The sequence below is a fragment of the Betta splendens genome, chromosome 3, assembly GCF_900634795.4.
Source record: "Betta splendens chromosome 3, fBetSpl5.4, whole genome shotgun sequence".
Lineage (NCBI taxonomy): Eukaryota > Metazoa > Chordata > Actinopteri > Anabantiformes > Osphronemidae > Betta > Betta splendens.
Window position 1 is genome coordinate 14,731,495 of NC_040883.2, and position 26,152 is coordinate 14,757,646.

General features: G+C 47.9%; 1 protein-coding gene across 11 annotated transcripts in view; it reads left to right on the forward strand.

Moving 5' to 3' along the window:
• zfhx3b (zinc finger homeobox 3b) overlaps positions 1–26,152 on the forward strand; it is a 273,921-nt gene that overhangs the window by 147,891 nt on the left and 99,878 nt on the right. Inside the window, exon 1 of one of the 11 annotated variants that reach the window (XM_029143804.3) lies at positions 8,106–10,549. The exons of 9 other annotated variants lie outside the window; for them this stretch is intronic. The gene's annotated coding sequence lies outside the window, so the exon portion shown is untranslated. Of the gene's footprint in view, positions 1–8,105; positions 10,550–26,152 lie in introns of those variants that run through there. One more of the 11 variants, XM_029143803.3, reaches the window with a different exon arrangement.

Here is a 26,152-nt window from a genome sequence, read left to right on the forward strand (position 1 = left end):
ACGTGTGCTTTGAACGGTGGTTCTAAACAGCTCATAATCTATATAGAAAAAATTTAGGATAAAAAAAAATGAACGAGAAACCAACTTGATGATTTCAGATTAATTTAGAAGCTGCCATAGAGTGAAATAATGTGTGTCTGAGAAGCAGCACACGCGTTTTGTCCTCCAAGCAATGAAAGAGAATCATATCACTGTCTGTCATTTGACCACAGGGAGGGTGTGACCTTTTGGAATTCAAAGACAGTTTTTCATGTTGATATCTTTTTGCCCTATAAGCAGCCAACAACTTGTTTAACTGAATTAGATTCAGCTGATACACCACAGGGTTCTAGGGACGCACAGCGTCACTGGCGATTCGGTCGCCACACAACTACAAGTCGCCTCGTCGGCCTCCAGGACTGTAGCCGCGAGTGACGCGTTGTTATCCCACACCTCCTGCGTCTCACGCAGAGACACCCCGAGCGCCAACTGAGCTCAACGAAATGTACAGCGCGCCTGAATCAGGTGAGGGGTGTGTCTGACAGGGGAGTGAGGTCAGCAGACGGTTACACATGTGCTGAGGATCAGACGGGTTCTGAGCTGAATGTGCAGGTACCGAATGGAGGCCCAGGTGTTGGTGGTACATGCTGGACGGGCTCGTGCAGAACCCCCCCCCCCCGCGCTCAGGGTCTCACCCCTCCCGCTCTCTGCTGTGCGTGTGTCAAGCCAAAGTAAACACCTTGGCTTTTTAACTGCCTTTAACAAGCTCACACCTCAAAACGGAACGGCTCCACTAATCATTGGCTTTTATTGGCACGTGGGGCATGGAGGGGGGTCCCCCTCCACGGAGGTCTTTGGGACACGCGGGCCCGCAGCACGGACGGGTGGGATCGCCTCCCGCGTGAGCGAGGGTTGAACCTGATGGGGTTCATGCATCCGTCAGCTGAAGCTGCTTCTCAGCTCTGGCGGTTTGATGCGTCTGTCTGTGAACGGGCGCTTGCGTGTATTATTGTGATCCGAGTGGTTTATTTTCTTTTTCTCCACGTGTACATTTCGGCATGATTCCACCCGTGTGTTCTGTGGCTTTGTTAGAGCAGCGTCCACTGACTGTGTGACTGTACCTGGGTCCGTGACACTGAAGCTGTTGTTTTATTCACGTGATGGGTCTGTTCCCATCTATTGTCATCGCTCCACACTCCACATGCTGTGTCAGTTGGAACCATTTGCTTGTCCTCCTATTAACATCATTGATTGGAATTGGAGAACTCATTATGTCTGATTTGTTTGCCAATAATCAGCAATTGACTGTGTAATTTGACTTACTGATGGTTTACTTAGTTACTAGAGGAGACATTATTTAAAACTCTAGGCCTTTGTGAAATGTATGAAAATGTATATTCATTATTTATTTTCTTTAAATGGTCGTTTTTGATAGAAAAACATTCTATTGAAATGACTGCTGTCCTGACTACATACTTACTGAGACGATGCTGCAGCATCCAGAGGCAGTGTGTGATGCAAGCTTTCGACTTGACCCCTAGCGTTAATCCTAGATCTGTATTTGCCTTTTGCGTCGCTTCCACCTGTCATCTCTCATCTCTTCATGTTGTTTGGGTGGGTGGGTGGTGGGGTGGATGTGATGGAGGGGGGGGGCGTCTTGTATACATGAAGAAAAAAAAAAATATTCTGTTTAAGTTTGTTATATTCAAGTACAAATGCAGCCCGAGCGAAGTGTCATTTTAATGGGTTTGCCGCTGTGTTTGGGTCGGTTCACCACCAGCTACGGTCGATGCTGCCCGGAGTGGTCATATGGCTCTGATTTGGGAACCCTCTGTTTCAGGGAGCCTCTCCAGAGCGCGTAAAACCCCGCGAGGCGCGCATGTCTCGCACCCAGAGTCTATGACAGCAGCTTTCAGGATTTCTCCATTATTCACCATATCTGCGACCTGAAATATGCAGCATCAGAAAGCCCCGTCTGCCCTTATTTCTTGCTTGCACGTGCGTCTTCGGTTCCGGGGTGTATTTGCCTCAAAATACGAAAAAAAGCAATTACATATTTACTACACAATACAGTGTGAAACACTGATAAATTGTATTGCTGTGGTTAAATTTCAGGCTGTGTCAGCGTTGCCTGGATGTTTTCTTTTTATGACTATTTATTTTGCGCATTTTCATTGCAGGGTGGGTTTTTTACTATTCGGGATCTGGGAATTTATATCTGGGTGCACATTCAAGAAACTGAGCTCTGACGGCAACCAGCTGAGAAATTGTTATGGCATCTTGTTTTCTTAAAATCCAAAAAGGGAAAAATACATATAGAATCATAACTTTTTTGTAATTACCGTCTCGGGAGTTTGAATAGATTTTTTGATCGAACGCAAGTTTGGAGAAACTATGTTTTTGTATTACAAATGTGTCATTTGCTTAAAGGTGATTAGGTGTGATTAACGCTTGACAGACTAATAATAATAATAATAATAATAATAATAATAATAATAATAATAATAATAATAATAATAATAATAATAATAATAATAATTTCTAATAAACATTTCTTACATTTCCTTCTCGTGTCAAAAAGTGGCACACTGACACCTTTCCACCACACACACACACACACACTCTATATCCTGCATGCAGACCCAAACACACTCACATTCGCAGAGAAAGGAAGGAGAGACAGGGAGAATGAGAGAGAAAGAGGAGTCACGCTCGCTGAATTTGGGGGGATTTCTGGGTGCACGTGTGCTCATGCACGGTGTGTGTGTGTGTGTGTGTGGGAGTAGGATGAAATAATCTGGACAATCGAGTAAAATTTGATTTTTTTGGACTTTTTACATTTTTCAAATATTGACGTTGAGTCCAGTGTGCAATGATCATATGTATTAACACGACTGCGTCTTAAAAATCAAAACCTCAAATTTGTTTTTGAATTATGCGTAGGAACATTAATAAGGTAGTGCTGACGAGATTGGGATGAATTGATATTCCCTCCGGTTTGTCATGTAAATAAGGCTGAGTGACCAGACGTCCCGGCCGTCGTTTATGTCACTGCAAACTCGTGAGTCTGAGCAGCAGCAGCAGCAAAGAAGCAGCTCCTGGAAACATAAATAATTATGATATCAGGTTCGCTCCCGTGTTCCTAGTTTGCATACGATCAAACGTTACCACGTAATAAACACTTTCCTCTGCATCATATAAAAAACATTTAACTCTCAGGTCGCAGTGATAAAAACAAACGAGCACACGACACATCGAATTTTGTCCACAGCCACTTTAATATTAAAATTACACTTTGATTAATATATACTTCAATCACCAATCCGAAATTAAACATCAGTCTAAAAATAATCACAGTCATAAAATCAAGCAAATAAAATACAAAATAATAAGTGAAATAGAACAACAGCCAGTAAAAACACAAAATGTCCACCATCAGTGATCACTGCTACCGTAAGGATGTGTTTCTAATGAAGCTGAAGTTAAATGATGAATAATTGAATCAAACACAAGCAGCTCTATATCTTAAACCGTTACAAACGTTGCGTTTCAACATCACCACACTGAGTTGTTCCACTTCAGGGACATTTTCCGTGTGACAAACGTGACATTGGAATAAAAGGAGAACCTAAGAGGCCACCGAACGATTTAGTACGAACACATCTGTTGCAAAGAAAGGTGTGTGATGCAAAGTTAGGTTTGTGAGTTCCCGTCCACCGGGAACATATTTTTAATATGATAGTGGGAAAAACAGTGTGTGAAGCATGCAGCATCTACAGCGCGAGGAAGCCCAAAAGTACATTTTTAATTAAATATGCACATTATATTGTATGTAAATGCGCCAATTAGGCCAAGTTCACGTTTGATGTTGCTCCTCAAGTGACAAGAACTTGTGAACAATGTTTGCTCCTCAAAAAACAACCTGTAATGGTAATATAGCACATTTAAAACGTTTGATGTGGATGCGTCCTCGCCTCTCTCATTTTTTTATTTATTTTTTTTTAGGGGGGGGGGGGGTCACGGTTTCCACGCGAGGCAGCTATACACGTGTGGGACCGGGAGAACCAAGGTGCGCTTTTACAAACCCCATCTGGTCCGCAGGCACTTGGCTCCTGTAACAGAGTTGATGTGCTGCTTGATCCCAGTGGTCAGGCTGAACATAAGAGGGCGCTCCCATTGCACCTGGCTGCGCTGCCCTATCCACCCTGCACACGCGGAGAGCCGGACGCCAGCCTCCCATCTGCGCCGGTGCAGCGGCGAACGACGGGAGCGCTTTGAGGCGAGGGTTAGAATCCAACAAACGGCGGCCACGCTTGAAACACGAGGGGCCGCTTAAATCAACATTTTAATTCCGGCTATTCCGCCTAACACGTAGTAAACATACAGGCAATGGCTGCGTCACAGATTTGAGAAAGTTGTCTCACGGCGTTTAAAGTGACCTTTATGTCACTAACCAAAACAAACAAAAAAACAAAAACAGGATGAAGTAGGAGAAGGTCTGTCCTCCTGGAAACATGAGCTCCAACCATCTAGACGGGACTCATCCAGCTGCGGTCACTGACGGGAGGAACCGACCTCCAGGCGCTGCGCGTGGCGCTCCACGCCGTGTTTAAGGTGTCTTAAATTAACCCCGACACCAAAGGTTGATACTTATTGCAAAAACACGCTCGGCCTTTGTGTTCCGTGACCCAACTCGAGCTTCCAGTCCACCTACACCAGGCTTTTTTTTAGAAATATTTGCATTCCTCAATCTCACCCAGACAGTCTCCCCAAGAATGTCGGGTGCCCTTTTCATCTCTGTTTACCATAGACACCCTCCTTGTTAATATTGCAGCCCGTGAGCGTCTAAAATCCGCAAATCCTTTGGAATATAATGGTCGTTATCTCTTTATAAAGTTATATGACTTTTCCAGATAGCGGCGTATTATCTAAATACTTTCACCTCCGCTCATTTCCGCTGCACTTTGCCTCGTCTGCCATTGCGCGTCCACGCCAGCTACAACGGGAGCCGGGTCACGAAGAGAGCAACATAGATTTTGATTTAGTTTAATTCGATTTCAATGCAATAAATGAAACAAAGTTGCCGAGTTACGCAACTCAACAGTTCAAGCGTGATCTCCGCGATGGTGGAGCCTTTGCCTCGTAGCCCCTGTCTGAACGCGCCGTTTTGCGCCTGCCCCGGTGATGGTCAAGCGCTTTCACGTGTCCCACATCCACGGAGCGTGTACTTTAAGCCGCGCCGTCTTTCTTTGTCATATCCGGCGGCTGTCATAGCCACAGGTTGCGTTGAATCTGCAATGCCACTCATCGATGTATGCCTATTGAGGCTGGCACGTGGACATTTATCCTTCCCACAGAGAGGCGCAATTCAATGCCGGCAACACAAAAGCTTCAGACCCTGTCAGTTCCCCCCTTTTCTCCTTTCACTGATGCACACGCCCTAAAAGCATCAAGGCCTCCGTCTGGCTGCTCTTCTTTTGATTTAGCCTACACCATCCTCAATGTGGCCGCTGATGGAGTAATGTCAATCAGGCCTTTGCATAAATTTGTAAACTGAAGTTTGCATTGTTGAGCTTAGGGCGACTGACTGGCTCAAAGCTGCCTCCTACAAGCCCCAAATTACACCCGACTCCTTTATTATCTCGTAGCCCCTTTAACTCCACTTGCACGCTATTTTCCACCTATTCATTTTTACAATCTCTTCTTCCCGAGAGAGCAGACACGTCGCAAATCCTCGAGATTCCTGCAGTGTGCCGCTCGCGCTGCAAAATGCGAGCTGCACGACGGGCCGACGCAGTTTTCCTTGTTTTTCTGAGAGAGGGGGAGAGAGAGGGGGAGAGAGAGAGGGAGAGGCACCGCGGATGCTACGCCGCTGAGAAACAGGTATCAGCGCGTGCCTCGGCTCACGGAAGGCAAGTGCTGAGGAAACGCCGCGTTACAGTGCACCATATATTTTAGCAGCAGAAACGGAGAGAGAAAGAGACGGAGGGGGTGGTGGAGGTGGTGATGGTGGGGGGTGCGCTGCAAATATAGGCTACGGTATCAGAAGTTGGGTTTTTACGGGGCTTCCAACGGACACGCGCCGTTTAACGTAAAGAAACCCCGCGTCCCACGTGGGCTTCGTAACCTTTGTCACCTCTAAAACAACGGCCTTTAAAACGCAGCCTATATATTCCGTCTGCCATGCGCCACAACCGGCATCACGACGCGGCTGCTTAACATATCAGCTGCCGTGCCGTTCGTGGAAATAAAAATAGACACCGGGTTTATCTGTGCCATGCATTTCTACCCAGCACCGAACACCCTAAATACACAATCAGGCCCGTCTCAGGGCTTTTTATTTACCCAGGTATGGCTCGGCTCCTATACAATAGCACCGTGGCTGCTTTGAGCTGTGTGGCACGATTGGACAACGTCTGGATTTGCGTATATGTGCCATTTAACTCCAGGCTTTGTATCGGAATCCGCCATATAGGCGCGCACTGTCAAATCCGTATTGTTTCAACAAACAGGGCACGTTATGTGATCAGTGAAAGCTGTTACTTGTATTCAGAGCACCAGGACTCTCTGTGGAGCTGTTTGCACAGAAAGTGTGCACACTGAGAGTGAGGGATTGTCCATTTCCTCAGAGAAACAACAATAAAATTATCATAACAAAGAGCACTCAGAGACTCAAAGGTTGATTTTTGCAATACAGACTTTTCATTGGGAGGAAACGAGGGGACATCAGTGACAGAGGTGAAGTGCTTTACGGAGATTATTAAGAAAGACCAACGCGATATCCTCCACAGATTTATGTAGGTATTGACCATGGAGGCATTTCGAAATGTCTAATCAGGAAATATCAAAATGAGATGACACACTGACCATCTGGGCTCCTCCGTATAATATTAGTGCATCTGTCACATCACAGCAAATTGAATGCAGGCCTGTGCTGACCAGTCGCCTTGACACACATTCACAGTGTGATTTTTTATTTAAGAGAACCTACACGTACTGACAACGTGTCCCCACCAGTTTCCCAACAGATGTCACGATAACCTGTATCCCCATCACCTCTCTGTGTTACAGATACACTCACAAGCTGGAGAACGCAAACCTTCTCCTATTTTCTAAAACGCGGCGACGCATCCTGGTAAATTTAAAAACGCATTGTTGCGCCCATAAAGAGAAACTTCAACAAGTATTTATAAAAAGCAGCTGAGCGTGCTTTGCATAATCTACAAATATGTAAAAGCACTCAGGAATGTCCCAGTTTGGAAAAATGCAAAACATTTCTATTATTCTATGACTGTCCTCATATTAATAAAACAAATAGGTTTTAAAAATATTACAAAAGGCTCATCCAACATCTCAACTTACACCTATTCTGATCTGACAGTAACTTTACCAACGACACATCGTTTGCAGCCTCCACGTCATGTTTAATCTATAACATATTTTATAAAGCCGAATTTGACTTTTCACTTTAATTTTTTTTCGGTTTTAATTGTAACTGTCTCATTTAAATTAATATAAACACACCACGTAATGTTTGAGCCGAGGAAAACATTTTGTTCAAAGTTCTATTAGTTCCTAATTTTTTACTCGTGCCATCATAAAATTAATATTTGCAACTGTTTTTGAAGACAAAACGTGAACATTCTTTGGTGTTTTCTAAAATCCTTTTTACAGGATGAAACACGTCAAGTTTATCAAAGTTCAAAATTTGCAACCACGGATCAAACCTATTTAATATCCGCCTCTTTCACCGAGAAAGTGCGATTTCTCCACGTTCAAATATATACTTCTATTCACCAACACAAATGCATTGTTGGCTGTGATAATATCCAGGTGCAGCTGTACTTGACACCAGCTCTGCTCATTACAGTGGTATAGACTGGACCGCGGCTGCCTATATGCTGCTGTTTTGCACATGTCCAAATCGCCTTTAAACATGTACTTTTAATTTTTTGGTAAACATCTGTTGTCCGCAACGCCGACAGATGTTTACGTGCATAATTACAAGCAGGCAGCTGCATTTCCATTATAGCCACTTCATCCGCGGAAGCTGTCTGCGCTTGTGCATTTCACAAAGTTGTTTAAAGCTCACTACAAACTAAGCGGAGAAACACGGTCCGCTGCGCTGCCTGGACGCGACTAAAATGACAGACTTCGGTCGGAAATGGTGGAGTAAAATAAAACACGATCGCTTGTGTACTTTTCGTCCGTGTAATGTGCGTACGGCGCGTTTTTAAAAGGCAAAATCTCGGATGAAAAACGTTTGAAAAAGTAAATAAAGCGCGGAGCAAACGCTGCGCCCGTAGCGCCGGGCTTCGCCTGCTGCGGCTGCCTGCGCCCGTATTAACTTTCACTGTCTTCCGTCTAATCAAACTCTTACTTTCCGCTGTTCTTAATTCCATATTTTCAATTCCTGATCATTACTTTCCTCTTTTTTCTACTTGTATCTATCCATCCCTCCCTCCCTCCTCTTTCTCCCTCCCTCCCTCCCTCTCTCTCCCGAGCTCTCTCCTTTGCTGAATCTTATTGATCCAGAAGGCGGCTAATTAGCCCTTCCCTTCGTGCCTGTGTAATGAAGCACATGCGCACTGAATTAATCACAGCCATTTTTTGCAGGAAACTAATTAGCAGGAATAAAGATCCAAAGAGTTTTTTCTTTTCAATCATCAGATCTCACTTTCACCTCTTCCTCGCTCCCTCTAACACAAGACTCATCGCCTGCTTTGCATCCAAATTATTTTTATATTGCCTTTAACAACTAATAGTACCTACTTCGTTTTTTACACTCCGCAACAACAATGATCTTTCTTTTGCCACCCTAAGCGCAAACTGACCAAAAGGGGACTGCCTTGATGGGATCTTTAGCTAAATCATCTCAATACTGGATTAAAAAGCGAGGATCACAAAGCGGCAGCGAGAAATTGTAAGTTTCAACTTTGCGTTTGTCTCTTTTCCTCTCTGTTTCCACGATCCTATTCTTTTCGCTGTAGACTTATCTCAGCCTCTTTCCTATCTTGTTTGTAGTTTACGTGTAGCGGAGCTGGCGATTCTCACATTGCGAGAATCGCCCGGCGACCGCAAGTTCATTTCATGCAAGTAGTTCGCTTTATTTTTGTGTATTTCTATTCGTATCGTTACCTGTGTTTACATCAGCGATCGTCCTCTCCTCCTCATGAATGGAAAACAAGAAACAGGCAAGACAGCGATCCTCTCCCGGCAGTTGCCCACAGAAAAACACGGCTTTTTAAACAAATGTGTGCATTTCGGCGGAGCAGGAAACGCTATAGAATGCTTATGGTGGTCGAGAAACGTGTTTTGAGGCACAGATGCGATAAGAAACGGGGCTGTGTTGAGCGGACGAAGGGCAGCGGTAGCTCCACATGAGCGCAGCCCAGGAAGGGAGCTCCAAGTCCAGCCTGTGGGTCCGTGCGCGTCCGGCGGAACGGAACGTCTCTCGCTTTCTCGGCTTTTTACCGCGTTCGACGCTCGCCACGTCCAGCGGATTTCTGCGCCGTCGTACGCTTCTAAGATCCTCCTCGGAATAAAGACATTTTTGCTCTTCTCCGACACGTCTCTCTCTGCGAAACGTGCAGTCCCTCCGCCCTGCCTCAGCTCCTCCAGCCACACTTTTCCCCTTTTACCCCACTTTTCTCCATCTTTTCGCTTTTATTTTTCACGGCTCTTTGCCTCTTTGAAGCGTAGATTTGGACTCGATTCTCGCTCATTGCCTGACGGAGTCACATGCAAATCGATCGGCTCGCGCGCGCGTGTATGTGTGTGTGTGTGTGTGTGTGTGTATGCGCGCGCGCGTGTGTGTTTGTGCGTGCGTAAAGGGCTCGTGTTGGCGAGCTGGCGTGTGTTGGTGAACGCGTTGCGTGGAGGAAAAACGGAGCCCCGGGTCTCGTTCGTGACAAGAGCGGATCAGCGGGACCTCGTACACGGACCGCCCGAGAGTGCGAGCCGCGTCTGAGAGCAGCCGTGTGGTCGAGGGGGGACGCAGGCAGCCTGTCTCTGCTGCCTCCAACTACTTGGCTACCGTTTCTGACTTTCTAGGCAGCATTTTTTCCGCGAGAAACGCTGACCGGAATGAAAACAAAACATTGCCCTGTTGGTCTGACCTCAAGCAGGCATGATCTCTCCAAAGTTACCGCCGGAAACTTAAAGTGGGGTCCAGGCTAAACCTATAGGTCACCGCATGCATTTAGTGCCCACTTAGCCAGTTCACGTTTGGAGGGTTTTTTTTGAAAGTTAACAGGATCTCTTCCACATACGAAAAACAGACTAGTGTGAGAGGAGAACACGCGCGAGCCGTGCAGAGACGCCGTCCGTCCGTCCGTCCGTCCGCGGAACGGGCCTTTTGCACAAATGCTTTATTTCTGACACGCCAGGAGGAGAAACAACGGGTTTCACCGGAAAAAATAAACCAAACGCAAAATGCATCTGTTGGCGTTCAGCTGTAACTGCGAACCGGAATAAAAAAAAAAATCTCCATCAATATGATCAAAAATCGCGACTACCTCCGGACGGGATGGAGCCTCGTGGAGTCAGAGAAAAGCGGCGAGAATTACAAGTCAGTCTGTGATATTTTTCGCGACAAGGCAGAGTGGGGGGGAAAAGGGGAGATTTTGCTGGCGAGGAGAGGCACAGATAGGATGTGTACCGTAGAGGGAAACAGAAAGGGAGCTGAGGACGTGTGTGTACGTGGACGCGCGTGTGCGTGTGTGTGTGGAGGGGGGGGGTGTAGGTCAGACAGCAAGAAACGGGGAACAGGGGTCAGGGAGTGAGTGCAGAGATAGAAAAAAAAGGGAGAGGAGAGGAAACCCCCTCAGACATCAGAGGGATGATGTGAGCTGGGAGGAAAGGCTGGCGGTGGTTCTGGGCCGGTTTAGCATCTATAGGATTAGAACCTGGACTTTGGTGCGAGATGGGAGAAACAAAAAGACAGCGGTAATAGGTTTAATAAAATGAAATGTGAGGGTTGTCAGGCGTAGAGGGGGGGGTGGTGGTGAGGGGGGGCGAGGGGGTTGGGTGTAGGGGTCAGATAGCCATGGGCCACAGAGGAGGAATCATGGGAAGAGGTCAGATAAACAGATTCCTACCTTTTCAGAGTGGAGAGGAGCAAATGGAGAGAGAGAATAGGAGCAGGAGAAAGGAGACGCAGGCAGAATATTTAAAATCAGTAATCGCACATAGTGCCTTCCCTTCTTTTTTGTATCGCTATCTAATTGTTGACAGTGTTTTTGTTAGTTTGTTTCATTGCAACAGTAATTGCAGTGCGACGGTGCTGACGTAGGGTGGTGTGTAGGACAGGTAGGCAGCTGTGCCAGAGCTGGAGTGATCTCCCTTCCTCCCCTGTCTGACAGTAACGCTCCTCTTCCTCCTCCTCCTCCTCCTCCTTCGCCTCCGTCTTCTGTTACAAAACAAAGACAGCAGAAATGTTTACTGTCATCTCACCTGTCTGATTTCCATGTCTGGCCTCATTGTCATATTTATGTTTAATTAGAGCAGGTTCTTGGCAAAGCTATAGGAACGCCACTGGCTGTATTCCTGCGTATTCTATTCCAAATATGCATTTGTCAGTGTTTGGTGTAGCTGACTATAGTATGTCAAGCTCGTCCCTGACTGTGATACCAGGAATATTTCGTTCATGTTCAGGTGCCAATAGTAATGGTTTCTCCCACAGAGAAAACATTTTTTTAATGGGCCCTTATTATTTTGAACTCATCACTTAAATATATTTCGCCAGACTGGGTTTAAAAATTGAAGCTATTATTTAAAATGTTAAATTACAACCTGTTCACATAAAAACAATAAATACTCATTATTAGAATTAACTTGAGACAATTATTTTAGAAATGCTTTAAAACGTAGCATGTTTCTTTGCTAAAATCAGATAAAAATGAATTTCTTATAACACAATAACAGACGTCTGCTTTATCTTTGACGGGTATTTAGTGATAAAGGCTGGGTTCTGGTACCAGTGTGCTGCTGCTGCTGGTGTGGTGGTCGTGCCTAATATGTGGAGGATATTTGGTGTCGTGGTGCTGTGATGTGACGACAGTTCTTACTGTGCTGATCCTCGGCCGTCCACTGTTCGCCCGTCACACATTACCATATCGGATGACGGGTGAATGCAGCGTTCTGCGGCCGCGTGAGTGGGAAGAGCGCGTCTGGCCGTGGACGTGCGATTAGGTCGGCGGCGGGCGCGGTGGATGGGCTCGTTTCATGGTGTCGGGGTAACGCAGAGGAAGGGGAGACAGCGCCTCTGGCTGTCATAACCCTTTCTTTTCTCACTGTGCTCCCCCCCCCCCACCCCCATGTCATTCTCCATGTGTCTCCCTCCTTAACTCCCACCTTTCTGTGCACTGGCACTGTAGGGGAGCTCGCTGCCACGTCCTTGGTCGGAGAGAGCCCTCTTTGGGTGAACAGTAGGCTAAGGCCATACATGAGAGATTTAGCATTGGTGCGCCACACAATGTGTGTGATAATTGCAAAAATAATTGATACAATTGTAAGCATTATTTTTTAAGTTATTGTGTGTGCTAATTTTATTTATAATCTTTATTGCAATGTAGGGTTTTTTTTGTATTTGACATATTTAATTCAAATAGTCAGTTAAAATGAATTCATCTCCTTTTCATTCCGCCAAGGAAAAAAACATTATTGCTATCAGTCGCTGCACCTTTGTGTGGATGTGGCTTCACTGAAATTACAGCCGAATCTGAAGTGTCTGTCTGCACCATTAGCTTTGCAGACGTGCAGACGAGAGCAGTCGACACATGATGGTTGGAGGTCTGTGCGGTTTAAATATGCGCGCTGGTGCAATGAGGACCAGTTCTTCTGCTTGTCTTGCCAGCCAGGGCCAGTCGTCTGGTCCGCATGGTGTCGCGGAACGGGCCGGGGCCGGGATCTAGGCTCAGCACAGGGGTGAGCGTGGCAGTGGAAAGGGTGAGTGAATGAGCTGGCTGACGTGCTCAGGTGTGTGTGTGTGTGTGTGTGTGTGTGTGTGTGTGCGTGCATGAATGTTTTACCTGATGCTAGCGTCCAAGCGGCTCGTCTTTATTCACAGAGGCACCCCCTCTTCTCGAACCCCCCACCCACCTCTCTCCTATTGAGCTTTTCTTCTTCTTCGGTGTCACGCTTTTATCTTTGTGAAGTGAAGTTGGCGGGATTTTTGTGGTTTGCTCTTTCACAATGTTATCGTGTTAACAATCTTGGTTAAATCATTGTGGTAGACTAGATTTATGACTGAAGATGCGCATGTGTCTGTGCGCGCGCTTTTGTGTGTGTGTGTGTGTGTGTGTGTGTGTGTGTGTGTGTGTGTGGTGCATAATCACTCTCTCTTCTGTGAGCATTGTGATGTTATGGAAATCAAATTTCTTTTTACTGTGACACATCGAGGCCTTGAAATGATCCACTTTTTATGGCCATTAATTTTAGGAAGTTTCTAAAAAATCTCTTGCTTAATGTTCATAGTCGGGGAAATCACAGCAGACCTTGTTGTGATAACATCACATCTTGCATACAATAGAAAGATGAGGAGAAAGAACAAGAACATTTATATTCAGGGAGTAAAAGCGAAGCATGGATTCTATTTAGATTTTTCCTTTCCTGCCTTTAGTTAAATAAATTCACAAACTAACAGAATAATGTGCAATTATTTGTAATACAAATTTATTTTCCATTTCTAACAACAAAACAATGCTGTTGTCACCGTGCAGGAGAGTTATGGGGTGTGTGTGTGTGTGTGTGTGTGTGTGTTTCCTTTGCTTCTCTGAGCTATGTATAGTATCAGCTGTGTCAAACGAGGCCGGTTGTTGGACAGTGTGTTGTGTTCCTGGCTAGCTGTAGCCACCGTGGGTTGTAGCCTTGTGTTATGCGCCGGCGTGTGTGTGTGTGTGTGTGTGTGTGTGTGTGTGTGTGTGTGTGTGTGTGTGTGTGTGTGTGTGTGTGTGTGCGCATCCTTTTTTGAGCAGCAGCAGCAGCAGCAGCTAGCTCCGGTGCTCGGGGATGCGGGAAACAAGTGTTACGTCGACGTACGCGCCTCATACGCCCGCACGCGAGCGAGGCGGGGATGACGGGGACCACTCCAAGGGCTGCAAAATAAAACGAGCTGCACCCCAAAGCCCCCCACCCCCCATGCCCACCCCTCTGCTGGACCCTGGAGGCCAGCATTCCACCCTCCGCGCTGGCGCTTATCATCACAAAGGACAGAATGCATAAAACATGGAGGACGCTTAGACCGAGGCGGCCCAGGTCGCCTTTCTCTCCCCACACTGAGCCCTGGAACAATACACGGGCCCTCTGGCCTGTGACTCTGACGACACACACGCCGTCTTTTTATGCTCCCTTATTTCTTTGTCATCCTCTTCCTCTTCCTCTGTGTTACTGTGCTCCACAGAGTGATAGCTGCCCTCGCATTGTTTATCTGTGTCTGTGAAATCCACATTGTGTAACTGAAACATAAGTGTGTGGATGTGTGTGTTAGAGAGAGAGAGAGAGAGAGAGAGAGAGAGAGAGAGAGTAAGTGTGTGACAGGTGCAAAATATTGACAATGCATCATCTGTAGTCTCATCATTTACTGTAACACACATTATTTCAGATTGTGTAAAAAACACTTTATACAAGTTAAATATTTTTTATTCATATAAAAAATACATTTTAGCAAAAGGAAAAGCTCTTTGCTTGGAGTTAGGTCGCCTGTGTTTTAGGCCACGCCACGTCATGACGATGACGCTCCTCTCAGCTGTTTGACCAGTCGTTAGTCTGGAGCTATGTGAAAGTGACATCAGTCATTACTGTATGATGTTCACTCACATGTTTGTAATTTTTCCTTTTGTTTGGCTCTGACAGCTCAGTTTCGCTTTCAGATTTAGGTGGTGGAGGTTTTAGAGATTCCCACTCCTGCGTCGGACGGGCGAGAGGGCCTTTTGTCCGTGTCTGTCCACATGTGCGTGTGATAACTGGGCTGCAGGAATGCACGGCCAGAATGTGCTGGACCCCAGCAGGTCTATGGCACTTCCTCTCTGTGTACCTTGCAGCTTATCCTCCTCGGGATTATAGAGAGAAGAAAGGCGCGGTGGCAGGAGCACCCTTACCCTCTCATACCCTTTTCCCCCATTTTTTTTTTTTTACAAAAAAATCTTAACAAAAAGTTGAATTCACTTGCAAATGCGTAGCAGGCTGTCCGTGTTCCCAGTGGAGGAGAGCGAGCGCGGAGGGAGGGGCGGCGATGGGAGGACGGCGAGCGCATAGGCTGCAGGGGAACTCGGAGGGAGACGCGGCCGAGGCGAAGCTGCCAACGGCTCCTTCCTGCTGAGGAAACGCGTCCTCCCCGTCGTAGCGCCTCGCGCTCTTTGTTGCTCGCGCCGCCTCTGCACGCGAGGCCGGCGGCGCGTAGGTGCACGAGTCGTGACCCGTTATTTGTCAACCCCCCCCCCAGCTTCTCCCGCGGTGGCCCGGCGCCCCAGGCGAGCGGTCTGCCGGCGGTGAAGGGGTTAAGAAGCAGGGATAGCCCTCTTTTGTCTCTGCGGCCCTCTTTGCTATTGTTGTTGTGGAATTGAGCTCGGTGCACCTCACTTGACCACAGCAAAGCAATAAAATGGCCTCTAAGTGCTGCAGCCTCCGTGGTCCTCTGGTGCCAGCTCCTTTTTTTTTCCCCCTGTTGTCACACGGCCACGTCCCTGTGTGACGTACAGCACATATTATAGCGATTAGCATTTTTAATTATTTACTGATGCTGAGCTAATGCTTGTGTATGCGTCACTGTTGGACTGTGAAGGACCCAGTAGCGTCTGCAGTGTCACAAGGCACAACTGTTGAGATGGGACATTAAAGATCCACATTATTATTTATTATAGTAATAATTAAAGGACTATTTCTGTATTTTATCTGTAATATGTAATAAGGTCCTGCTTTTTGTTTGCTTGGTAGGACTTGGGGTGAGACGCCTTCATTCCCTCGTTATTTGACCCGGTTTTATCGCTCGTATCAATGATGAGCTGAAGAATTTCACGTTTCAGTTTGGGAGTCTATTATTATGCCGCGTGCTGTTTGTGGTATCGCGTTTGATTGCACAGATAATTGTTTATAGCAGGTCCCGCGGCTGCAGACGTTGTCATTAAGGAGAATATATACTGCATGTGCGTCCGTCGCCGTCCCGCCCCTTCCCGTCAGACGAGCATCCTGCTGTCGCACTGAGCATGTCCGTGGCCCCGCGGCCGCTCCTGATTGGTCGAGGGCTAAAGCCTCCGTGCCAGGTGTCACGCAGACCGTATTAAATGCTGCGCCAGCCTGCAATTAAACCAACATTTCCTCAAAGCCACAGTATTATACATGTACGTTATTGTGGAGGGCGCCGTCGCCTCACCCCTGCCCCCCCCCCCATCCCCCCTCCTCCTGCAGCACGCGCCGCCTCCCTCCCCGGGTCCCGCCGTACCTTAAACAAATGCTCGTTCTCATTTTCCCCGTGTTAAATGAACAAACATAGGGACCTCTGTGCCTCGTAATAAATTGGTTAGAGAGGAGCCGACTCCCACACAGCCAACACCAAAACCCAGAGATGTGCACTGTGCGTGTGTGTTTAGCCTGAGGAGGAGGAGACGCGCTTCCCTCGCCTTCCTCGTGCGCTGACAGCAACAAAGGACTGCTCCTTTCTGCAGGTTAATGGCAGTTCCTATCTGCTGGTCCTCATCCTCCCACCTCGCTGGCGGTCGGTGCCCACAAGAGACAGACATGGAGCCCCGCGCGGCCGTTTGCGCTCCGCTCTGACGTCCAGAGCCACGGAGCGGTGGTTTGGTCTGGGCTGGAGGGGGGGGGGGGGGGGGGGGTCCCGTGGGGCCGACGCGGGGCCAGACGTCCGTGAAGGACCGGTGACCTCTGCTTTGTGACGTCACCCGCCTCGTCTGGTCACCGCGGCATTCATTTTCCCCACTGTTTAATGAATGACGGCAGGGGCTCGGGTCGGTGTGCGTCGACCGCTGCCCAACAGTTCGGAGCAAACGGTGCATTTTGGACGTCTGCTCGTCGCTCGCACGCGCCGACTCTTTCTCTCGGGCTCAGCATTTGACTTTTCCGCTTCGCTCAGGTGCTAACAAATCGCGGCCGAGCATTGTTGTGTGAAGCTGTAAAACAAAACACACCCTGACCACATATAGGAAGTCGGCCTGAGGTAAGAGCTCGGCTCAAAGCGGATACTGACTGTTACGACAGTTTTTCTCCACTTCACGTGCCAAGTTCCACTTCTCTGACAAGAATGCGGCGCTTTTCACCTCGTCTGCTGCTCTTTTACTCGGCCTCAAAGCCATGGTTAAGCACTTCTCCCCCCCAGAGCCGCTGTGAATCGTGCACATTTGATATGTGATATAAAGGAGCCTCCCAGATTAGGCCTGATCTGAGCAGCATGTCCTCTGTAGGTCCAGTGTTGTCCCTGTTGTAGTTTTAGCTGTAGCTGTTGCTGTAGCTGTTGCATCGGGGCGGCTGTGAAACGGGCTCCTCCCGCTGCCCGCGCTCTGTGGGGGGCCAGGTGCTTCCTCATGTTGGATCATGCCCTGATGGGGGAGCGGAGGGACAGATGGCAGGTGAGAAGCAAGAAAAAGCTCAGCGAAGATGACGGGAAGCGGGAGCCGCATGGACGTAGTCACTCCGGAGCAGAACAAGTGCGTCCATGAGGCGGCCTGTGTTTACACTGGAGAGAGTGTAGTTTGGGAGGAGGGGGGAGCAGGCAGTGGTCAGGGCAGCGAGAGAGAGAGAGAGAGAGAGAGAGAGAGGACGCAGACAGCTCTGTCATCACTTCCTTCCTTTCTGTAGCTTTATGGGCTTTTTTTTTCGTGTTACCATTGTCAAAACAACAGCAAATAGGAGGAAGTGTAGAGTGGAGTCACAGGTCTAATTAAAGTGTTTTGCATAACAATGCACAAAGAGTCAAAACTGGGGGGGGCAAAAGCAGACGTGGTGCTTGCTAGCGAGTGTTGAGCAAATGCAGTCTAATCTCCTCCTTTCTGGGCAGACGCTACGTGGAGCAGGCGTCTGCGTTCGGACCCGCCGGCTCCTGGCGGCGCCGCTGACCCTCCTCGGACAGTTGTGCGTTTGTGCGCGTAGCGAGGGCCGCGTCGGGCTTCCACACAGGGCTTCTGCCCCCCCCCCCATCCCCACCATGACACCTGCTCTGCGCGCTGTTGTTGCGGTCGGGCTAAAAGGGCGCCTTCGCGTGACGGATGCCTGCGCGGCCCTTTAACAGGAAGCCTGGCTGCGCCGTTTCACAATCCTCCCGAAACGAGAACGGAGAAGCCGCGCCGGCGCTGCCCGCAGCTTGTGTAATGGATGCCAACTGCGCCTGCAGTGGGTACGAGCGCGAGGTGGAGGGATGGGGGGGGTTTCGCTGACATAAGTGGACCCCTGAGACCTCCTGGAGGGGTAGAGGTGTGGCAGACGTCTGTTTCGGGCACGGCTCGTGTCAGAGTGTTTAGTGTTTGCCTGTGAGGGCATTTATATGCAAATGCTAAACAACCTATTGGGGTGGCTAATTACAGCAGGTCCTTTGTGTGGGCCGGGCGGCCAGAAGCAGGGAGTTTCTCCACCGCCGGGCCTGGACTTCCCCTGCTTGTTTACTCATTGTCTTTCCTTATTACCCCCTCATTGACACTCCCCCTTTGTGTGGCTGTGCCGTTTGCCTGCGCGCTGGCTCCCCCCCCCTCCCGCGCGGCGCCGGAGTTAATGTAGCAGATTAAAGAGGCAGCACTCCGGCCCTGTTTACTTCCTCTTTTACCCGGTGACCGAGCTCTGTTTTTCACGCCGGCCACCCCTCCGCTCCGCTCCGCTCGGCTCGGCTCGGCTGTAGCCGCCACCCATTCAGGAAGGATCCAGTCAAAGTACTCTCCTGCTCTTGCTCGCTCTCTCTCTCTCTCCCGCTCGCTCGCTCGCTCTCTCCAACAACTAATGCTCAGCTAATTACTTTGGGTGATAAAAATGCATTTAGGTCAGGTTCTAATGCAATGCAAATTTATGAGCAGGCAGAAGCAAATATTAACTTGTAGAGTCACTGATAGTTATTGGCTGGGGACAAAGGTACACCTCCCTTAACTGTCAAATATGAAGGTTTCTATGCGCTTTTGGTGTCGCTGCCTGTTTTTTTTTCTTTGTTGTCAGGGATCTAAGCGCCGTGACAGCAGGATGCACTGCAAACGTTCCAACTATATGGGCTGCTGTATAAAGGTATATGTGCTGCTTGGCTAAATCACAGTAAAGCAAAGCCTGCGTACTAAGCTCCATTCTTATTATTTCAAATCCTTGTTTCTCTTCTCCTTCCTGTCCTCGTTCCCCCCCCCCTCACCCCCCCTGCTGTTAAAGGTGTGAGTACTGTGTTCTAGAATTAAAGGAGAATATCTTTGCTGGTGCAGCTGGCAACTGACACAGAGTAGCGGTCTCACTAGGTGTGTGTGTGCGTGTGTGCATGTGTGTGTGTGCGTGTGATTAAGGGAGCAAGCGCTTTCTTTACAATGACTTGGTGTTTGTGACCCGGTGGCACCGTCCGGTCCCGCGATCAAGCCGTGAGTACCGTGACCGGCTGGAGTTCTGCCTCTGTAGCGGTTTGACTCAAGCCCTGGTGTCGCTTTTGTTTCCACGCTGGGGTTTTGGCTGATGATTTAATCCTCCTCCTTTCATTTAACATACAACTTCCACTGCAGTAATGGAGTGGCACTGAAACAGAGCTGCGCCCATAGAAGAGCCGGCGTTTCCAAGCCGCAGTGTAGCCGCCTCTATTTGCTGAAAATCGCTGCTAAATGCACATACGTGAAACTGGCCTCGCTGCATTCCTGTCAAATGATTTGCCTTGTGCTAAAACAAAGCCGGCGGAGCTCGGTTTCCACGCGCTCCGCCACCGCTTGTGCTCCGGTCCCGCCGCCCGGTCCTGCAGGGCCCGGCTGACCCGGGGGTCGGGGGGGGGGGGTCTCGCAGGAAGCAGCTGCCCCTCGCTGTCTCTGCCTCGCACCCCGGCCTGACAGCAGCTAGAAATACGAGGCCTCTCCAGACCGGGGTCGTGGGGGGAAGAAGAGGGGACAGGACGGCGCGCATGCACCGGGACACGCTTTTGTCTCTGCGCCCTCTTTCACTCGGCCTCGCTCACTCCAACGTACAATGACCAAAGAAAGCCGTTTGTCTTTGCTCCTTCACTCATTCAGGCTGTCGCAAATAGAAATCTCGGTTTCGCGTACACACTCCCTTTGCCACCTTCTCACAACCATTAAATTACCCCCTGCTTGATTTCCCCTCATTGTCTGTTTGTTAAACTCTTTCATTAGCTGTTTTAGCCAGTTTGGGGTAATTAGTCGGTCAATCTTTCTGTGCTTTGCCTTTCTATCTTCCGTTCCCCCACCATAGACATAGCGCTGGTCCTCCAGCGAGCCGGGCCTTTCCTCAGATCTGTCTCAGGGCGCTTTTCTTCTCCTGTACTCTTGTCTCCACCTTTTCTCGCCACATGTCTGGGATTTCTCTCGCTCGCCCGCTCGCTCTCTCTCTCGGCGTGTTCAAACTCTGACAGAGTGGAGAAAGGCATTCAGCTCCCTAATCCGGGCTCCCTCCATCAGGAATGCTAATACGTGTGATTGTGTGACCCACCGAAGCCCAGCAACATCTGCAGAAGCCTATGGCGAGACCCCCCCTCTCCCTCCCTCCCACACCCACCCTGCCCCCTGCCTTTGAGCGTTCATTCGCTGCCATTATTTCATTGTTTCACTTCACGCCTGTGACTGGGCAGTGCAGTTAACCCTCTGCTGGGCAGGCCGGGCTGGCTGCAGTCCCGCACACGGGGCCGGAGGGGTCCTGAGGAGGGGTGTGTGTGTGTGTGTGTGTGTGTGTGTGGGACGGCTCTTTCCCAGGACCGGCCTCCCTGCCTGTCCATCTGGACCCCTACACACAGCCCTGCTCTTTACTCTGTTTACTTATGCGTTCCTCTTGCAGTCAGTGCATCTGTGTGTTCATGTAGGCGGCTTAAAAACGTTGTCACTGATGAGTTAAGGCGTAAACTCAGGAATTGCCATCTGTGTCTCACCGGGATTTTTGCTTGAGTACATTTAGATTCAGGCAGAGGAGCTTCCTGGTTTTATTGCGTTAGCCGATCAAAATCTGATTTTGAATTTTCACCCACCTTTTTGCCAGGTATTTCAGGGAGCAGAAAGAAATGATTGTTGGGCCGGTGTCTGTTTTCAGAAAGATGAATTACTGGTAAAGCACAACTGACAAAGTGAATCTTTGTCAGACTGGAGTGCTGCTGATTGAATTACCCCTCTCCTCAGTCCTGGCCGTACTGCTGCATATGTATTCAAGATAAAGCATAGTATTGCGAAGCTAAGGAGTCGATTGGATTTCTGTGTGCTTCAGTCACATCCCAACATTAAGCTATTACAGCCGTAGGATTGTTGGACGTGTCCAAATGCAGCTCATGTAGTCTGTTTCTACTGGGCTTCAATATAAGGCAAAGTTTAGTTCCAGACAGGCTTCTTAGTTTAAAAGGAAATCCTTGTAAAACTAATATATGTTGTACAATATACTCACAGTGATTACCTGTTGGTTTTAATGCTGCTCACTGAGGGGTCTCAGTGGACATTTAGTTCCAGGCACTAAAGCAGATGCTAACTCGTAGCATCCCACCACAAATGAAAGGCTCTGGTTATAGGTTACCTATGTCAGAGTGAGCTTGGTCTAAGTTTTGGTAGATAAGTCAATGTGATATCTGCCTGTCTGCTTTGTATCTGCCTGTCTGCTTTGTATCTGTCTGTCTGCTTTGTATCTGCCTGTCTGCTTTGTATCTGCCTACATGAGGACCGTCCTCTGAGGTCCTGTCTCATCCCCCCGTCCTGGAAAACACACATGGACATTCTGTAAATGTTACAACAACACTTTCATCAATTGTTATCAAAAACGTGATTAATCATTACATTTTTGCAAAGTAAGTGGGGGAGTGTTACCATGGGGACGTAAACTGATCCTCGCTGCTTTGCATATCAACAGAGAGGTTTAAATTGCTCTCCAGCTCTGGGTGGTGTCTGAAGTTGCAACCGACCAGAGTGGAGAAGTAAAGCGAGATTGACTATTTTGAGATTCCCTTTGTCTCTGGGTTCCTCTGCTGCTTCTCAGACCTCTGTTGGGTTTTGTTGTGTGCAGTTCAGCATGAAGGTTCTTGCATTATTTCCCTGTTCTAAAGAACAAAAGAGTGAAAGCCATAACTGTGTAACACCAGGCTTTATCTTGGGTTTAATTTAACTGGCTATTGTGTCTATCTGGATGTGCGAGACCTGAGATAATAGAACAATAACGGCTGCTTGGAACTTACTTTACACAGAAAAGTGCAAATTACAGTAGTGGGAAAAATAATGAATGTCGTTCCTCTCAGTTTTTAATGATTGAGCCTATGAATGAAATGGAAAAAATATCCTGATTATAACAATCTTCCATTATGTTAGGAATTGGGAAGAAATTAATAGTTTCCAGGAAGTATGTTACTACTAATGGTTTGTTCCCACTTCATATAATTAGTATATGCAAAAAGGAGGAACTGTATCCGAAAAGCATTCTAGCAAACCTTTCCAGAGCTAATGAGTAAAACTTTAACACTTGAGACACCAACTTTTTTTCACGTTTAACCTGAATTACAGAATCTTAAACTCGGGCGGTCGCGGATCTGTCTGCGTTCGTGTCGGTGTGATATTTTTCCCCGTTTTGCTTGTTCTGTGCAAAAGGCCTTTAGAGTGAATACGAGTCGTGGGGGAATAGTAGTGGTTCCACCGTTCCGGGTCCCAGGACGGCTCATTGGAAGCCACGACTGAAAGACGTCTGTCATTTTTAAGATCAGACTTCAAGCCAGAACAGGCTTTCTAGGCACCAGTCACTTCCCCAGCACACGGCTCAGGAATGATCATCCGCCGTGTTATGTACACACACTCTGACACTGTTTCCAATCTGTACGTTCTAGATACGTTCTGTCTCACCACTACAAGATAGAAACGTTTGATTGGAATAACTGCTCGTCCGCTCCTTTTTGTTTACAGACATGTTGGAGGGTTTCGAGACAGTTTAAAAGGAATGGGCTCCACAGAGCCAAATTGGATCTCGGTATGTAAATACTGCTCTGATGTTTAATGAGAAACAAAGTTAGCTAATTATAGCAGCTCTGAGAAACATGAGGAGGACAGTGGGAAATGTTTCCATCACTCCCCAGCTCTATAGATTACTGCCTAATTGCCTCAATCGAATCAGGCGGAGACATTAGCCAGAGAGGCAGCGAGTGAGAGAGAAACATGGGGATGGGGCTGATTACACGTATCCGTTGGTGGCTCTTTAGATAATCCTGCAGAGGACCAGCAAGACGGGCTCTCGCTGCCTGTCTTCTTTTACTCTGCACGCCCCCCCCCTCCCCCAGCGCCGCTCTGAAGGTGAGGATAGCAGGGTACTGTGCGCTGTGCTGCCACGCCAGCCGGCTGCAGAGGTGATTCACGCGCCCATGCGGAAGTTTTTCAGCTATAATTACATGTAATTCTGACACGTGTTTATGCCTGATTCTACCAGACAGCGTGTCTGCTAATGACAAAGCGGGACGTAACATCCTCCCAAACATTTGTTGCAGCAATATTTTTCTACCCTATTTTTGTGTGTTGTAATTTGAAGTGCTGGGCGGAGAGCGGGCGGCGGTAGTTTGACGGTTGCAAAGTCGGGAGAAGGGATTTCTCTCCATTAGAACTAAGGAAAATCTAATGAAAAGTTACTCAGGAATGCGTTCGCCTTGTGAACGTGAGCTCTATCTTGCTGGAAATGGTGACCGGGAGGGAAAACTGACTTGTTTATCTTTTTTCTGTTATATCCCCCGCTTCCTGTTAACAAGGATACGGGCATGAAAAGGACACTTTTAAATTTCGCTGGTGGACGTCCTTCCTATGTTTTGCAGGCAGGGCAGGAGGAATAAAAAGCTCCACTGGATCCGTTTCGTCCTCGCAGCGCACTGATATTGAGGTCAGCTGTCCAAAACAATCTCGTGTTAGGGAATCGGCAAGTCAGCAGGGTCAGAGCAGAACCGCCATGACGACACTTTCTCCACGGTAATAAAGCCGCCCTCCCTCCCTCCCTCCCCTCCCCTCCCCTCCACTTCCTCTGCATGGGAAGCGCGGAGAGGAGCCTGATCTGTGTCCGTGCCTCGTGCTCGGAACCACGCTGGTACCGCCTTTTGTCTCCTCACAGAACCAGACTGGGAACTCAGGTGAAGGTGGTCTTAGTTAACATTAATTTGACCTTTCCAGTTGTGATGATTCAGAGCTGCCTGGCTAATCCTTCCATCTTTGTTAATCCTAAACAAACACGTGAGCTGCTGAAAATAGCTGTTTCCTGGATGTCATATTGGCCCGATTATGTTGAACCAGTCTTTCTTCGTGAAGCGTGGTGTAGGGATTCAGCGTGGGGAACCCGGGCCCCGGCGGATTCCTTTATGTGCAATTCCAATGGGAAAGTGGGCACTGTAAACAGATAACGCCACTCATGCAGAACCGTCCGGAAGTGGGAGGTCTCACTTCTGCAGACATTTAGCAAGGCCACTCTGGGTGTGAATGCTTGGAGAGTCATATGGGGGTGAGTGAGCTGGCTGCTTCCAACCGCTGTTGCTGCTCATTTCCAGTCAGGCCTGTCTGTATTAAACAAAACTGCCAACAATATACTTTTTTTTTAATCAAGCAAACCTTTGCGTGTTTTGGTTCCTCCTCTGGTCATGGGCGCCCATCTCGAAGGACTGTCTCTCAGCTTCTTCTACTATCCTAAAATCGCTCCCATGACCCAGCTCCCTCACCCCCTCACTGCTTCCTCACCCCTTTTCTCTGTCTCTCCCTCTCCCACACACATGTTCTTCTAATTTATGGCTGCTGGGTCCTTGATCAATTGATAGCAGGGAATCCTTTGGTAAATAGAGTTTTAGACACATTGCCAATAGACCTGGGCTATTGATTGGAGTGTAAATTAAAAACTTAATCAGGTCTCCGAGATAAGATTTATCTCCGCCCCAAGCAAATTACAGGGCTGACTTGGAGACATAAAGGAAGGCCGGTGGGCAGATGAGCACTGCCCCTTCATGGGTGCCAAGTGTAGTCAAGGGGTCTGTGCTATTCCGTTGACACTGATGATGCAACTTCTCCACCGCTTCTTTAAATGTTGCTTAGCTTAGCTACAAAGTCTGAAGCAGTCTGTGGACACATTTATCCAATACGTCTGATTGTTCCATGATGCACTTTTAGTACGGCCGACCCAAGTGGGAAGTAGTTTTATTCCTTTACCATTTTGTTCTGTTTAGCAGTTTGTCTTGTTCAGTCTTGTCAATACACCCCCACCCCGCTCACCCCCCACACCCCACTCGCTTTCTCACTGTGTGTTTTAATCACTTACTTTCATTGCTGCCTGTGATAAAAGATGTAAATCATTACACCCGGCTTTTATTCCTTCAATAATATTCTCATCTTGTTAAGGTCATTTTACGCCACAATAAATTCATGCACATTCATACGCACATGCAGTGTTGTCTATATTTTATATGTATTAAGACAATCCTTGGGATTGCACATTGATCAGTATATGGATTTCCGCAGTAATTGCTGGGGGAAATTTTCTCTGTCTCTACTCTTCTTCATTATTAATATTGGGAAATGGGTATACATTCAAAATGTCTCCGAGTATAATTTCATCTTAAAATAACGAGAGCACTTTTAATTCGTGCCAGCTGATACAAAGCATGTCTATGTGAACAGGGCTTTCCTCAGGTTTCACAGATAAGACTTCTTCACTTAAGGATCCCTGCGTAGCTTCCTCACGGGTATCTGCCTGGATCTTTTAGTCTGTAATTAAAACATACTCCTTTTTGTGCCATTAAGAGCAGTATTAGGCTCCTCTGAGGAATTATAGCACATCCTATTATCTCTGCCAATAGTCCTTATATACTGAAACCACAGAAATGACATTGACCCAAAGAGAGAGGGAGAGAGAGAGAGCGGGAGAGCGACAGACAGCAAGAGAGGAAGTACATCGCTGTTGAGGTTACAAGTCCATTAGCAGATAACTGTAAAAATACAAAAAATATAAATGTGAGCAACATCCCTGAGGACTAATACTGCGCTGGTGAATATATGGACGTTATTCTGGCCTTCGG